General features: G+C 57.1%; 1 long non-coding RNA gene across 1 annotated transcript; it reads right to left on the bottom strand.

Moving 5' to 3' along the window:
• Window positions 1-4,921: 4,921 nt before the first annotated feature.
• LOC114233897 (uncharacterized) lies at window positions 4,922-6,422 on the bottom strand. The gene is made up of 2 exons (XR_003620083.2): window positions 6,155-6,422; window positions 4,922-5,337 (listed from the first exon to the last, which is right to left on the bottom strand). It is a non-coding gene; the product is annotated as an uncharacterized LOC114233897 (long non-coding RNA).
• Between the last annotated feature and the right edge of the window lie 20 nt (window positions 6,423-6,442).

Below are 6,442 nucleotides of genomic sequence, written 5' to 3'. Positions count from 1 at the left end.
GTCTCACGGAGGGGCCCACTATTTTTAGATCACCAGCTTCATTTCGATTATTCTTTTTACTAAGAGGCAGAATTGGTACCCCCGTCCCTGCGATGCTGTTACTAGTCTTGTGACTATTATTGGCTGCCGTCTTACCCAGCTGGGTTTTGGCCGGTCACTGGGGCTGCCACCTGCGGACCAGCCTTGCTCAGCCTCTAGGCCCCCCTGACTGTGCAGGAGGCCCCCGCCCAGACTTTTCTGAGTGGGGGCTGGGATCTAGCGGGCACCCCGCTCGAATGGCAGCCCTTTGCAGGCAGGATCTTGGTCTTGTTCCCCGCTCTATCCACACGGCCTCGCACGGGGCCTGAACCACGGTGGGGGCACAATAAATGCTAAACGGGGAAGTGAATGAGCAGCCACCTGTCAGATTAGCATGTCCACCCTCTACTCCCCGATGAGCACCCTGGAATCGACCCAGCTTCCCTTGACCATGAGACCAGGGACTGACCTGGGCCTGGGGCAAGGGGCAGCTGGGGTACCCGGAGCAGGGCTGGTGGCCCCGGGACAGCAGGAGGGTGCCGCCCAGCCTCGTGGCCCGGCTTCTCAACCTGCTCAGGGCCCTGCCCAGTGCTGGCAGGCAGAGCACTTGGCCACAATCGGGCTCTTCAGCCTGCAGCTGGCCAGGGACAGACCTTTCCGCGGTTGGTGGAGATTTATTGGCGGCGCTGAAAGGTTGCAGTCAGGAGGCCGGGCTGGCGGAGGGGCCGCCCGGCTGTTTACCCAGCGCGGAGGAATCTGAGGGCAGCAACGCCCCCGTCAGGCTGGAGGGGCTCCAGGCGCTGGGTGCAGCTGCTCAGGAGAAGTAACCTGCCTGGCCCGGGCCTGGCCCAGGGGACCACTCCCTGATGTTACAGACAGGGAAGCCGAGGGCGGAGTGCGGGCGTGCTTGTCCCCAGCCCTGCAGGGGGTCTGTTCTCCAGTCCAGGCCAGACCCGGCTGGAGGCGGCGTGGGAGCAGCGACTGGGAAGTGGCACTTGCTGACCTGCCCTTGTTCATGTGGGTCCTCGCTGACTGCCTCCCCCACCAGGATGCCCCCCGTGAGAACGGGGGCCTGTCCACCTTGCCCTCTGCCGTGTCCCACGCGGCTGACACGGTCCTCTTGCTGAATGGACGGATGAAGGCAGGAGCCTAGGTCCGGTTCCTTCTCTCACCTTGCACATGTCCCGAGGAAGGGGGTTCAGAGCCGGAGCAGAGGCTGCATGAGGCCATCAGCGCCCCCTCTCTGTCTGTCTCTCCCCGCTGGACCCCGAGGCTGTGGCTTTCGTCCTCATGCTTCCCCAGGGGCTGCCGCCTCCCCGGGCACTGTGCCTGCATTCCGGGCAGGAAGAGGGGCGTTAGGACAGAGGGTGTAGGCAGGCACCGCTGATCTGTCCATTGTCAATCCATCATCAGTGGGGGTCACCGTAGATTTCCTAGAAGTCCCCGGATAGTGCAGTAGTGGCGTGTTGCTTTCTTTCTTTTTCAAACCTCTCTCAGGGACAGGGTCCTCAGCAGGCCTCTCACGTTTGTTGTTCGGTTGTTGTTGTTTCTCGTTGGTTCAGTAAAAATCCCCGCTCCAGGGGAAATGCCCTGATGAGGTCATCCTGCCCGCGGTGCTCACGGCAGGTGTGCCGCTGCGGGGACCTGGATCTCAGGTTCTTTCCGAGGAGGGTTAGCAGCTGGCAGCAGGGAGGTGCTTCTGGTCCTTCTGGTCCTCGCAGCAGCCTGGGCAAGCATGGCAATGCCCGCTCCAGAGCGCCAGAGCCAGGCAGAGGCCGGGCGGGGCCGCAGCGGGAGGGGAGGGGCGTGCCCAGCTCCGGGGTCAGCGCTCTGCTCCCCACAGACAGCGCCCGTCCTAACAGGTGCCATCACTCTATGGCCTCCTGCCCAGGGGCCTCTGCCTTCATTTATTTATTTTTCTTTTTTAAAATATATTTTTATTGATTTCAGAGAGGAAGGGAGAGAAAGAGAGAGAGAGAAACATCAATGATGAGAGAGAATCATGAATCGGCTGACTCCTGCACGCCCCCACACTGGGAATCAAGCCCTCAACCCGGGCATGTGCCCTGACCCAGAATTGACCCATGACCTCCTGGTTTATGGGTTGACGCTCAACCACTGAGCCACGCCGACCAGGCGCCTCTGCCTTTAGAGCCACGACAGCATGGACAGCCCAGTATAAGGCACGATGTGGCCCTGGGGCAGCGGGTGACTGCTGAACACCTGGCCGAGAGGCGGCCTCCTTGATGGGGTGTCGGACAGACAGCCTTGGGGGCCCTGCCTGCCTGGTGACTGGCTGGTTACTGGAGGGCCTGCTGTCCCCAAGCCCAGGCCTGTGGGCCGTTCTTGCCAGGCTGACCCTCTGAGGGACGGGAGAGGAGGGGAGAGACCCCGAGGTTTCATGCTCAGGCTCCAGCCCCTGGTGGGCACACGAGGTTGGGGGCAGGATAAGGGCAGGGAGTGCGGTGGGATTCCTCATAGTTCCCAGGCCACAGCTCCAGACGTCAAAGGTGGGAGTGAGGCGGGGAGGGCGGCAGGAGGGAATGCCAGTGGTCTGGCGGGAAGCTGGACCTCCGGCCTGAGCAAGGTGCAGGGGCCCCCAGCAGCTCCAGAGGGGAGAGGCCCGGAGCTGCCGTGGCGGCCCCGCTCACACGCCTCCCCAGCAGCTGTCCCCGAGCAGGCCCCGCGGTCTCCTGCTGCTGCTGATCTGCCGTGTGCCCGCCCGGTGGCAGGTCACTGCCCTCCTGGCCCTGCCAGGCACAGCTCAGCACCTCGGGGCTGCCTTCTGGGCTGGGCTGGGGCAGTGGAGGCCCCGCTGAGCTGGGAGCTGGGACAGGGCTGAGCCGAGGGTCAGAAACAATCGCAGCAGCCGTCAGAATCACACGCTCCTGCTGCCGCGGCCCGACTCGGAGCCAGACCCCGCTCCGGGGAAGGACACAGGGCTGTCCAGCTCTTTGTTTAAACCTGAAACTTGGCCGAGTCGTGGGTTTATTTTTACCTCCAGGCATGTGGGTGAAGAGGGAAGTTCCGGGCATGCTCTGGCTTAACAAAGAAAACTTGTAACTTCCTTTGAGGCACAGAGCTGTCTGTGTACACGTGCATGCGCCACAGCGGCAAATCACCCAAGACAAACAGCCAGCATGATGGTCTGTCATGATTGAAGATGCTTTCTTGGGTATGCACATCACTCCTGAAGTCAGTGCGTTTTGAAAGCCTCCTTGGTCAGAAGCAACAGTTAGGAGGACAGATTCCTAAGCAATTCCGCTCCGTCTGGCTGTGACCTTGGAGATGGGGAACATTTCCTCCGAATTATCCTGAGGACGTCGGGAGGTCTGAAGTTTCCAAGGGTCCACCACTTAAGAAAGAGAGTTTAAAAAGTAGCCCTCAGGAGTTCAAGACGTGTCATTTGTCACGGAAGACGGCAGAACAGGAGTAAGGGGCATACATGGTGCTGTCCCCCTCCCGCCCCCCGCAAGGGCATTTTCTTATTGAATACTCACAGACCATGAGATGGTTTTATCCCCACCCTACAGAGGAGGAAGCTGAGGCTCAGAGAAGCCCACAACTTGTACAAGGTCACACAGTGAGGAGGTCAAGGGCTGTGCTTCTCAGGATGGGTGGGGACTGTGGCTTCCGTGGGGTGGGCTTGGGCTCTAGTGTCAGAGGGACCTGGGTTCCACTATGGATTCTGCTGAGGAGATGTATGAGTCTGCCGTTGCTGCTGTAACAAACTAGCCACAAATCAGTGGCTAGAAACAACACAAATGTATCATCTTATAGTTCTGGAGGTCAGAAACCCACAAGGGGACTCACTGGGCTAAAACCATGGTGTCAGCAAGGCTGCGATCCTTCGGACAGGGTAAACACCTGCCTTCCTTTTCCAGCTTCTACAGCTGCCTGTCTTCCTTGGCTGTGGGCCCCTTTCTCCCTCTTCAGAGCCAGCAGGTTCGCCTCTTCTGATCTCTATCTGACTCTGATGTTCCCACTTCCCTCTTACACGTACAGGGACCCTTTTGACTACATTGGGCCCACCTGGATATTCCAAGATAACCCCCCCCCCCCATCTCAAGATCCTTTAATCACACCTGCAAAGTCCTTTTGCCAGGTAAGGAAACATATATTCACAGGATCCAGCCATTTAGATGTGGGTATCTTTGGGGGGTTCTGTATTCTGCCCACCACACTGGTCTTGGTCAAGGGCCTGGCCTTTGGGATAACAGCGATTCCTTTCTCAGGAGGTTTGGAAGAGGTGAAAAAAGAGGACTGGGCTTCCGTCCTTAGAAAGCGATGGAGGTCGCCATCAAGGGACCAGCTGTTCTGGAGGCTGGTGACCCAGCAAGGAACAAGTGATCTGTCAGAACTGTGCTTCTGGGAGGGAGCCGGCCTGGGAGATGTCACTTGCTCAGGAAGAGGCTGTCCTCATGGTCACTGGCCCCTCCTGGAGGCGTGGCCTGGGACTGCATCAGGCCGATCTGGGTTTCAGTCCCAGCTCTACCTCCCTCAGCCTGAGGGGGGTTGGTGGGAGGGCAGGGAGGGGAGCCGGGTGGGCCAGGAAGGGAGGAAACAAACAAGCTGAGTTTGCACATGACCTCATTTCATTGTCACCAAGGTGGAGCTTCTGCCTCTGTTTTGCAGGTGTGGAAACAACAGCTCAGAGACATCAAGCATCTTGTCTGAGATCACACAGCGACCGCGAGGTTTCTCACCCACCAGGATCCCTACACCCGTGGTGCCCACTCCCCCTCCATGGCTGCTTGCCGCACCTGCCTGCCTCCTGGCCTACGGTGGCTGTGATATTTTTCTTTAAATCAATTTATTGCCCCCCCCTTTTTTTTTTTAAACTTAAATGCATCTATTTTAAAATGAGACCTTATATTACTCCCATACATGGAAAATCACGGAGTTCATGAACGGGGTATGTGTATTTTTAAGATGCACATTTAAACGAATCTGCCATCCCTAGGCCACATAAAACAATCTCACAGGCCAGCAGTGGGTGTTGACCTTCTCTTGGGGAACTGGCTCCAAACCTGCTCTGGTTTCACCAAATCCTAACATTACCAATGGCTATCATTTATGATGGCGTCCCACTGTCAAGGGGCTCTCCAGCACAATGGAATCCAGGCTTCTCAGCACGCCCTCTTTCCTCACTTCCAGGCGCTCTGGTCCCGGCTCTTGGGCAAAGTAGAACTTTCCTTGCTGCATCGGCTGCGCAGCCAGAAGGGGGCCAGGATGTGAACCTAGGCCGTGAACATTGGAGTCCAAGCGCTGAACCATTGCACTGCACCACCTTCCTACAATATCTCGTTTCAGCAGAGCCTACGATGAAAAATGTGCATCAAGTAGGGAAGGGATCTGCAGGAGCCCCGTGCTGGCCTCAGGGGCAAGCAGAACGTTTTGATCAAGTGCACCAGACAAGTTTTGTGGATCCAGCAGAGAAACTCCTGTCCAGGGAGGGAAGCTTAGAGATCTTTTATATATGACCTCTCCTGAGGCAGAAATGATGGGCGGCCGTAGTGGCCAATCCCAACTCCAAGATCTCATGTGTGGGCGGGACTTCATGGTAGGCCCTGCAGGGTTCTCCACCAGAAGCCTTACTTTGCAAGTGAGCTCAGCATCTGGGCAGAGCAGACTTCCTACAGGCATTTTGCAAGCGCCTCACATTCCCTTCCCTTATTGTAATATGGATCATTTATCACCCGAGAGGGAGTATAAATCCCAGTGCTGCTTGCCTAAAGTCATGCTTTATTAATTTCAACCTTTTCAAAGAGTCAGGTGGAAAAAAAAGCCCTGATTGCATGTGATCACTGGGGGCTTTGAGCCCACAAGGGAGGGGGGTTTCCCAAATTGCTGTGAGGCATTAATAACCCAGCCGTAGGAAGAGCCTAGCTCCAGGGCCTGACACACAATGGGTAGATTTGCTTAGTGATTATTCTTCTGTTGGGGCTTGGACATGGCTCAGGGAGAACATGCCTCTCTCTGAGGGTGCAGGGAGGCTGGAGGGGCGGCCTCTGGAACCGTGAGCTCTGGTCCAAGTCTCCATTCTGCCACGGGCTCCTGTGTGACTTTGGACAAATCCCTTCCCATCTCTGTGCCCCCCGGTTCTTCATCCGTAAAACAGGGACAATGACAGTACCTCCTTCAAAGTGTCGAGGTGAGGATGAAAGGGTTAATCCGGACGCATGCTTAGAAGCAGGCAGGAGTGAGTAGATAATAGTTATTTTTGCAGCCTTCCAGCCCTGGGTGTGGATTCTGCCACCAGCATGACCTGCTGTGTGACTTTAGGTGAATGCCTTGATCTCTTTGGACCTCTGTTTCTCTCTCTGGAAATGGGCTTGGTTACAATTCCTGCTTCTAAGGGTGGCGATGAGCATCCGGCCTGCGGGCCGGGTGAAGCTGCTTAAACAAGGTAAGGCAGGTGCAG

Source organism: Eptesicus fuscus, chromosome 9 (genome assembly GCF_027574615.1).
Source record: "Eptesicus fuscus isolate TK198812 chromosome 9, DD_ASM_mEF_20220401, whole genome shotgun sequence".
Taxonomy (NCBI): Eukaryota; Metazoa; Chordata; class Mammalia; order Chiroptera; family Vespertilionidae; genus Eptesicus; species Eptesicus fuscus.
This window is presented reverse-complemented; position numbering and strand designations above follow the sequence as displayed.